Genomic DNA, 10,618 nt, shown 5'->3' with positions numbered 1-10,618 from the left:
TTTCTCCTTTTTTATTCTTTATAGACACAGTGGCTGATAGGAGCTGCTCATCTCATTGAAAGTAAGCTGTTGTTTTCTGTGCTCTGAAGGTGGGGGATTGCAATATCCGCGATGTGACGTCCGTGAGTCTTTGCTAGGTTTGGAACTGACGGCCCCAAGCCAGTGGGTAGCGTTTCTTCTTCCCATACGCCAGGGAAACACTGAGATTCCTTCAGCAAAAATAACTTTTCTGCCAATCTGTATCACCACCCAGAGAGGCCGCTGGTCACGTTAACCAAGAAAACTGATATTTAGTGGTGAAGAAGCTTGATTAAACTTTCGCTTTATCCTTTTAGATTTTGCTGTGATAATAGGGATATAGGTGATTTCCTCATGCTACTGGTCACCTGCTTTGCAATTGTTTTTGTTCCTGTTTGCCTGCTCCGTGAGATTATTGGCTTCATGAGGACAGTTCTCCTCATCATTATATCCTCAATATTATCAACATTTTTTGAAGAGGTGAATAAAGAAAGTCAATGTTACAGGGGCGCCTGAGAGGCTCAGTCGGTTAAGCGTCGGACTCTTGGTTTCCTCTCAGGTCATGCATGATCTCATGGTTTCATGAGTTCGAGCTCTGCGTCTGGCTCTGGGCTGACAACTCAGAGCCTGCTTGAGATTCTCTCTCTCCCTCTCTCTCTGCCCCTCCCCCACTCATGCTGTTGCTGTCTCTCTCAAAATAAATAAATCAACTTTAAAATAAATAAATTTTAAAAAAAAGTCAATATACAAAAGTCCTCTGGTCTAGTGAATTCTCACCAGGTTAGTAACATGTGCGTTGAATTGCTTGGGAGTTTTTAATAACCAGTGGTGGTCAACCAAATGTATATTATGTGCACATCAACTATTGAATGCAATTACACATTTTATGGTAGGAACAAAGATTTGGGCCGTGGTGGCTAACTGTGGTTTTTGTCTCCCTGCTCTTATTTTTCTGTTGGGTAACTCTTTTTTTTATTTTTTAAAAAAACATTTTTTTTTGGGGCGCCTGGGTGGCGCAGTCGGTTGAGCGTCCGACTTCAGCCAGGTCACGATCTCGCGGTCCGCGAGTTTGAGCCCCGCGTCGGGCTCTGGGCTGATGGCTCGGAGCCTGGAGCCTGTTTCCGATTCTATGTCTCCCTCTCTCTCTGCCCCTCCCCCGTTCACGCTCTGTCTCTCTCTGTCCCAAAAATAAATAAAAAACGTTGAAAAAAAAAAAACATTTTTTTTAAATGTTTATTTATTTCTGAGACAGAGAGAGAGCATGAGTGGGGGAGGGGCAGAGAGAGAGGGAGACACAGAATCCGAAGCAGGCTCCAGGCTCCGAGCTGTCAGCACAGAGCCGGATGCGGGGCTCAAACTCACAAACCATGAGATCGTGACCTGAGCCGAAGTCAGTTGCTCAACCGACTGAGCCACCCAGGTGCCCCTCTGTTGGGTAACTCTTATGCTGTCTTGGTCTGAGAAATCGTCCTCTCCTTCACTCTCAGCCCTGTCCCCGTCCTTCTCCCTCAACTGCCCTGGGTCCAACATTGGCAGGTGATACTCTGTTCCACCAGAGAACTGCCTTCCTGGGGCCACGGGTTTTGTTCAGCCACTGTCCCAGCTGGACCTGTCACAGGAGTGTGGAGCAGGAGGATGTCCTTCCCTTGCGTTGGGACAAGTGAGCTGGAGCTGTGGGGGACTTTGCACTGAAGCCAGCACAGGGGCAGTGGTGGTGGGAGGAAAAGAGGGGCGCCTAGTGACACTGTTAGAGGCAATAAATCACCCACGACTTAATTTTTTTCTGTCATTTGTCACAAACATAACTCTCACTGGTCCAGAGACTTAGTCGTGTCACTTAAAAGAAAGAGATAGCTTAGATGGCTCCTAGAGTAGAGAGAGAGCAATTTGGTACATCTTGGTCTTGTTAGGAAATTCATCATTTTGTTGGACTGAGATCTCTGCCTTTGGTATAATGTTCAAGCTCCTGGAACGACAGATGACTCAGAATGCAGGTAATCTCTCTTCTAGTTGAGAGCTCTAGATGGAGAGAGCTATTCTGACTCATTTGTTCATTCAGTAAATATTTATTGAGCACCTACTAAACGCAGGCACATCTTTTCTCCACGCTTTATGTTTAGGCCATTTCTTGAACTGTTTCTCGTATCATGTGGATTTTGGACCAATACTGGTGTTCCTTTCTTAGGAGGGCTCCACTGTGGCAAAGGATCCCCCTTAAAATATGGCATTTGGAGCAGAGAATAGTAACACCCATTCATTCGTGTTCCACATTCTTTAAGTGCCAGCCACGTGCCAGGCATAAATGGAACAGGGATAAATGAGACACAATTCTGTGCTCAGAGGACTCACTGAGAGGAAGGAGACAGCTGTCCTGCAAATAATCTAGAACAGCACAAGGAGCTGCAGCAGAGCCCAAACGAGGCAGAGGCCAGTTCTCCTTGAGAGGGGAATCCTGGAAATGTTCCTCACACAGCCTAAGAGTGTGGATTTCTTTCTTCTTTTCTTTCTTTCTTTTTCTTTCTTTCTTTCAAGTTTATTTTTTTTAATTTTTGAGACAGCGTGAGCAGGGGAGGGGCAAAGAGAGAGGAGGACAGAGGATCCAAAACAGGCTCTGCACAGAGCCCGATGCAGGGCTCGAACCCAGGAAACCAGGAGATCATGAACCAAAGTCAGGCACTCAACTGATTGAGCCACCAAGAGTGTGGCTTTCTGACAGGCAGATGGAGCCAGACAGGGTATTCCAAGGGAAGTCAGTGGCCTGAGCAAAGGTAGAGAGGGGTCAAATAGCCTAGTGAGTCTGAGGATCTGCAAGGGCTTCGAGAGGGCAGGAGTCTGGGATGTAAGATGGTGATGATGCAGAAGAGGAAGGGCCCGAAAAGTAGGCAGGGTTAAGCCTTGAATGCCATACCCAGAAGCTTGTTTCGTTTGTTTGTTTGTTTTTCCTACAAGGTGGCAGGGAGTCTCTAAAGTTTTGAAAAGAAGGGGGGAAGCATGATTGGGTTCACACTGCAGAAAGACACTTTGAAGGTGTGCGGCCTAGGGGCTGGACCGCTAGGAACCCGAGGTGGGAAGACCGGCTCGGCGGGACTAGATCATCTGAGTGATCTGGGAAGAAGAGGGTGTTGCATAGGCTGTGCTGCGGAACTTGCCTTCTCAAAGTGGATCAGAAGACCAGTAATGTCACCACGTCTGGAAGAAATGCAGGATCTCAGGCCCCAACCCAGACCTCCTGAATCAGAATCTGCAGGTTAGCAGGATCCCTGATGCCATTCATAGGCACTAAAGTTTAAGAAACACTGGCCTGGGTACGTGGGATCCAGTGGCGAAGACACAGGACAGCCAATGCCCCTGCCCTCATGGAGTGCACGCTGTAGCAGGGGAGGCAGATTTTCAACAATAATTCCCTGGCTAACGTTGAAAGAGGCCTGCAGAAAGTGCTAGCAAGGGGACACATTGGGAGCTGGAAGAATGTACAATAGAGGGGTCGGGCCTGGGCTGTGGTTCAGGGAGGGTTCCCTGAGCAAGTTCAAGCAATGTGCCATAGTGAACCGGGAGAAGCAGGTGGAAAACCTGTGGGTGAGGCGGGGCAAGGGTGCGGTGGGGAGGAATCTCCTGTGCAGAGTCCAGCACTTTTTCTTGGCTTCGGAGGAACCGAAAAAGCTGGAAAAGTGTGTGAACAAAAAGAACCCTGTCAAGTGGGACTGGAGGTGAGGCGGGCATCGAGTCAGTCTTCTAAGTCTTGCAAAGGATTCTGATTTTGGTTATCAGCTTAAGAAACAGGAGGAGGAAGCCCAGGGCAGTATCAGGAAAGTTGTACGTAAGAGAAGAGTTTATAGCTTTCTCCGGTGGTCCTGACCACAACCCATTCTTTAGTGGAGCTTATTACTTGAGGCTTTTTCGCTTCTGACCCCGTTTAAGAAAGTCCTACAGAGCTCATACTCTGTGTTGGGCTCTATGGTAGGCAAAGGAGGGATATTAAAAATATTTAAGGTGTGATCCCTGCCCTTAAGGTTATTACGGTTTAATAATGACATTTTGTTTCGTTAAAGAAGCTTGTTAGTCAAACCAAGAAGAACTTCCAGTTCATCGTTCCCTATGTCTTCTCACATAGGCTGCTTCTGAGCCAGTTCTCTCTCCTCCTGTTTTTATGTATTTGGTTTTTTAATACAAATTTTTACATTTTTCTTGGTTTCAGGCCATCCTCCCAGGCTGCTAGATCTTTTCGAATCTTGCTTTTTAAGTCGTCAATTTACTAGCGCTCTCTCCCAACTTTATGCCATATGCAGATCTGATAAACATGTCTTCTTTTTGCTAATTTGAGATCCTACTTTTAAAATTGGGTGACAGGTCTCAGAGGGACCTTAAGCCCCCTAGCATGGCAGTATTTAGAGATTCCATTCTGGGTGATTATTGATTGATTAATCAATGCATGTTGGAGACCATATGGTACTGTTATCCTGGGAAGTGTCTCCCTGTCTTGTAGCCTGAGATAAGTGCAGTACTGATGGGAACCCAGGGTCCCTGTGAATCCCCACGTCACAGTACTTGTGACATTGTATTTTGCTTTTGCTACCTACCTGACTGTCCGTATGGGGCGGCTGTTTTTCTCATCAGGGGATTCCGCACACCGAGCACAGGTGCATTACATGTGGTGGACACTCAGTACACATTGGCTCAGGAACTTAGCCTGCATGATTTTTCATAGGCTTGAAGAAATTGTACAGAACATCCCGGATATTTGAGACATTTCCAGGACAGAAATGTAAAGTTTAGTCCTTCAGACGTTTCCCAGGTCTCCATGATGATTGAGTAACGCGGGCTCACGTTCATTCCCCAGAGTTGGCGCCACAGCCTCATGAGCTTTGCTCTCCAGAGACGTTTTCTGATATCTTGTGAAAGTTTTTGGTCTCTGGAGTTTCTTCTACAGAGCCTGCAAGTGATGCAGTGAGACCAGGAGAAAAGAAATGTGCAACTCCTTCTATGTATCACCGATCCCCAATTTCATCCACAGAGTACATCAAAAAGGCTGGATTTTGCCCCCAGGACTCTAATTAACAAACATACCAAATGTAATAAAAGCCACGGTTTTATTTGGCAAAGCTCAGGAACAACAGCAAAAGTCCTTCTTTTTGATGTTAAGCTTCTAGACGTATTTGTAGTTTTTCGTCTTATCCCCGCATATTTCACATGTTTTTTTTTTTTTTTTCTTTAATGAGACTATGGGTACCACAGGCACTCATTCTTGAAATCTGCTTTCCTGAATGCCTCATAGCCTTGGTTTGTTTCCTTATTGCATCTGAATTTTTGTCTGTTTGGCAAAAATACGCAGTGACGTTTTTTGGGACTTTTTTACATCCTACAACCCAGGTCTGCGATATGGACTTCATGGGCCTCGTGCTCTTTAATCCTCATCTATGAGAAGTACATCCATGACTGTCCTTGACTGATAAAAAGAAGAAGAAGAAGAAAAAAAGAAACAGATGGGGGAGGTTAGATTATCCGCACGTTTACATTGGTTTCTGTCCCTCCTCTCAGTCTGCTGGTGTGTTGTGGAGCTGAGGTTTGAATGAGGCTTGATTCCGGGGCCTGAATTCTCAACCTAGCCCACGTGATTTTGCATAAGGCCGGAAGACCTAGGATGCCATGCAGAAGTGTCCTTTGAGGTCATCTAGCTCAGAGCATGATGTATGTTCCGTGATCTGGTTTGCTCTGTCACCTTCTAGGCAAAATGAATCTTCCAATAGAGAGTGGGAGTCAGGGAGGGGAAGTTGATGGATTAAGAGGAAGGGGTGATCCAGCTCCGGGGATCCCAGGAGAGAGCTTTCATGCCTGGGGTTTTGGAACAAGATGGATTCCGTACACATTTCTTAACCTACGTGAATGTGTTTCTTCCTCAAAAAAATATTTGTTTAAGTGAGGTCAGGATCTTATTTTAATTTCAAGTGCCACCAACTAGCTATGTGGCCGTAGGATTTTTTTTTTTTTTTTCTTGAACATTTACTGAGAGCTAACTGTGCTTTTTGTAAGATACACATTTCTGGCAAGGGACAGTAGGAGCAAAGGTGTAGTGTGTTCACTCAACAGAGAGGAGAGGATTGGCTGTGAAGACTGCCTAGGGTCCCTCTGGAGAGTTCATGAGACCAAGATTCTGGCTTTCAATGTGAAAAATGATTTTTTGGCTTGAAATAACACAGAAAGACAAGAATCAGTATGTTTGTACTTCCACAGGCAGTGAAAACATGGACATCTGAGCAGTGTCAGCGGTTTCAGATAGAGCGTTTTGCTGCAGTTGAGAGTGACCTGTGAATACGTCAGTCGCACACAGGAGTCATGAAACATGAGGACTGAGAGGGACACGCAGCCCCACAATGTCCCCACAGGAGGAAAAGGTAACTATTGAAAGAGTGACAGAAACATGTAAAGTACCTGAGATCAGCTACGTAAATTGTGATGTGTAAGTCACAGTACTATGTTTTGGGGCTGCAGTCACAAAGGTCAAGACAGAAAATAAACACCTACAATTCCATGAGGCATCGGTGCCCTTCACTCCTTCATTCCCTCCTCCAACATTTTAGCCTCCAAAGTCGTTGCGGAGGGATTTTTGTCCCATTTTAAAATGAAGCTGAGTGAGGGCGTATTGTTTTTGTCTAAGCAAACCAGATGTGGTGGGCTCCAAGGAGTAACTCCTTGGGTTTTGCTCTGAGTATGTACAAATTATTTAGGGAGGCTGAAATATTTCAAATGTGTCTTAAAAGTTGAAGAGCAACTTATAAGTTTGGAGCAACGAACAAGATGAAAGCCAAGCAAATGTAGTTCATCAGCCCAGCCGGAGATCGACAAGAGAAATCCAGGGTCTCCTCAGGGAAGAGGAGGAGCCCGGCTTTCCATGGCAGAAATGCCTCTGCCATCTAAGTTACTGAGCTGGGTAAGGAGCCTGCGATTTCTGCTCTGTCAAAGTCATTCCATTGCAACTTAAAATAAGCCTGCAACTAGAGAATCCTACCTCTTATAGAAGCCTTATGTAACGTATGCAAATGTGCATCTGAATTATTAGCCTTCTATTTTTTCCCCTGAAAGCTTCACTTAATAAGTAAAAGCTTGTGAAAGCCTAGAGATTTCTAAAATAAATGTGTATCTAAGAACATCCCTAAAGAAAACCTGAAGAATGCTGTCTTGAGAGCTCACAAGAGGTTTAGAAGAAAAGACCCTGTACTGAGAATGAGATGTGCTGGATCCTGGCACTGGGTTAGCCATTTACTTTGGGACCCTTGCAAGCCACTTAAGTCCCCCTGGGCTACAGATGCTGCGTCCGAATAAGACACATTCAGAAAGGAGAGTCAGAAAGCCTGGGTGTGAATCCCAGCTCTGTCATTTTCGACTATGTGGCTGGCAAACAATGTAATATTGGGCGGGGGGGGGGGGCGGGGGGGGGAGGGACTTGTTTCCTTACCTATAACATGGAGGAAGTAATATACTCAGTTCATGGGATTGTCTGAGGGGCAAATGAGAAGGAGCATAGAAAGTGCTTCGCAAACTGTAAAGGGCAATAAATAGCTCAGCTGGCCTTTGCCATTCACCTCCCCCGTTTATCAATGCCTCATAGAATACCGTGAGAATAAATGAGAGCTGGGAAGGCATTTATTGCAGAAAGTCCGAAGTGCTACTTCACAATTCACAGTAGCAAGTAAGAACATACTTCAATTCTGTTGATAAAGGCGAACATAAGCTAATGGGCAAGCCAGCCTCATCTGGGAGGTGTATAAAACATCTACCACCGACACTCAAAGAAGAAAGGTATTCTAGACGGGGTTGCGGTTGGGTGGCTTGGAGGAGAGTGCCACACAAAAGCTTTTGCCACATTATGGGGTGGGGGTGGGGGGAGGCACACAAAAGAGGCGTAAAATGATTGAAACTATCACCCACGAAGGAGAGCATTCCATTTGAGCTACCATCTGATTTCGCTGTTGATTACAATGTCCCCTTCACAAGAATCTGAAGTCGGGATCCAGGGCTCCGCAGCAGTTTTCCACCCAGCAACAGGATGACGTCAGCGGCCAGGAGAGCGGCCAATCAGCAGGCAGAATAAATCAGAGCGTGCTGGGATTTTGCTCAACGGTTTCCTAGCAAAGCAAACTCAGCTCTGAAGTGCAGAGGCTATTTGCACTTCCTCTGCACTTGAAGCTGAGACTGAATGGCTCCTTAGCTGAAAGGGTACCAATGGGTGTGCAAGCAGTTAAGATTATTTGCATCCAAACAGTGGGTCCTGTGGGTAATAAGAGTCATATCTATGCAAGTGTTTTTTTTTTTTGCCTCAAAAATTTCAACGTTAATAAATACTTTAAATGCTTGATTTATATGTTGTGCCTTATAACTGTTGGAAACCTGTTTAGTTGCATGCACTATGTGCTGCTGGGCAGCTCTTGGCACATGAACTATATACAAAGTTCAATACTGTACCTTACAGAGTTTGAACTTGCATCTGAGGGTTCAAGCCTTCTCTCTAACCACGAGCAGTCTGGAAGCCAACAGCTGTTTCATTTCTGGGTCAAAGGCTCCAGTTCTCTAATTTCACTGAAATGTGTTTTGTGTATGCTTTAAAAATAAGTCTAAGTGGGAAGGTTATGATGTGACTTGTAGATATCGCTTCATGGTGAGGGAGTGTAGACCTCTGTAGTTGTTCTAAGAACATGATGTTACCGCCTGCCATTTTGTCAGGTTTTCTGACCTTAGCAGACAGTGCCTACAGTACCGGAAAAGGGCTCAAAGGGTTAACCCCACCTAACTGGCATCCCAGGCTGTTACACTTCCCAGCAGGTTTCTCACCTATCTGGCCTGCACCCAGAGACCACAGGAAGTCCGTCTCTGCTGAGAGTGGGGAAAACACATCTTTCCAGAAGAGGAAAAGATGTAACAAAGAGGGAGTGATTTTCCATCGTGTCTTCCTACAGAGTGGTGGGTAGAGCTGAGGAAGGCACACAGACCACCAGGTAGTAGCCCAGACCTGCCTCTCCCCTGACCCCTTGCTTCGCGGTGGCCGAATGCCTCATTTTCCTTGTGCCTGAAATGAAAACAGAGTTTCCGAAAGCCAGCTAATTTGGGCTTAGAGACAGGCCGTTCTGAAATACTGAGGAGACTGAATTTGGGAATATACTTTGGAAGGAAGCAGACTTAGTATGTTCAAACGTTGATAACGTGCTGGAGCAGGGCTTTCAGGCTCCCCCGTTTGGCATCCGACTCCGCAACCTACCTACTACCTAGGCTCCCGGTGCCTTGGGCTAAATCTCCATTCCCCAGGTGCAACCCCGGGGCACTGCTTAGCTCCGAGGATGGCTGTGAAGATAAAGATAAGCAACCTCTCCTCCCGCACAGGCAAAACACTGTGTAGCCGCTCAATAATTCATAGACCCTTCACTCCCTTTACACTGGAAATAAACAACTTGTTGGCAAATAGAAATCCCAGAGGGACCCGCTTTCACAAACACCGAAGGGTTTGTAATTAGCATGTAAAAGGATTGCTTCCAAGCCTTGAAAGCAGGCTGTCCTTTACAGGCTCTTAGGCAGACTCAAGAAGCCTTGTTTACACTCCTGCATTAATTTGCTCAGCAAATCCTTACTGCTAGGGCAAAATTAAATTTTGTTCACACTCTGTTTGAATGACCCCAAGCTCCAAATGAAGGTGCTTTAGTGTGATCTAAGTTTTACCTTTCTGGGGGAGCTTGGAGGGAATGCAGTGAGGCTTTGAACGCTTCTCTAAAGTCCTGGCACTCTTTACAAGAAAGGTGTAGCCGTGAGGTATCTGAAGCTATCCTGTTCTTAGTCTTCCCCTTCTTCGTCTGAACATCCTTCAAGGGGACGTGCTCCCTGGTGCCGGGAGGAGTTGAGAAAGGCTTTCTGCAGACTGGTCAGACTGGGAGTCCAAGGGGATGTGAAAGCCCCAGGGCAGGTTAGAGGTCAGAGCTGCTGCCCAGGGGAGGAAATAGGAGGAAGTGGGGGGAGAGCATTTCCTGGGCGAGACCAAATCAGCTATTTTAGACTCTGGTTTCTCATTAGTCAGCAGTCAAGAAAACTACAGAGTGGTAATATTCTGTTATTTCCACCAGGCATTTCCTCTGAAAAATGCATTTGCTATGGAAGATGAAATGTTGTCGATTCTCTGTTCATCCAAGGCTTATTGTACCAGGGAGAAGGAATTGAGAAGCTGCTATCTTCCCACCAGATAAACTGATAGCTTGTGGGCAAGCTCGGGAACTGTGAAAGGCCACACCGGAGGCAAAATGCAGAGGCTGACTGGAGAAACACTGCAGGAGGGTGAGATCCCCTCACACTGCCTCCCTCAATCCAGTCACTTCAAATCCAAGTGGATTTACCTTGACTGGAGTCAAGATTGCCTGTTTTTGAGGACTTGACCTCCACATATAGGTCCTCACGGAACTTTACATGTATTTAGGCAAGGGAAGCCAAAGTATTCCAAGAGAGGCACTTGTACCCCAATGTTTATAGCAGCACTTTCAACAATAGCCAAATTATGGAAAGAACCTAAATGTCCATCAACTGATGAATGGAGAAAGAAATTGTAGTTTATAGACACAATGGAATACTA

Source organism: Neofelis nebulosa, chromosome 10 (genome assembly GCF_028018385.1).
Source record: "Neofelis nebulosa isolate mNeoNeb1 chromosome 10, mNeoNeb1.pri, whole genome shotgun sequence".
Lineage (NCBI taxonomy): Eukaryota > Metazoa > Chordata > Mammalia > Carnivora > Felidae > Neofelis > Neofelis nebulosa.
Note: the sequence above shows the minus strand (reverse complement) of the source record.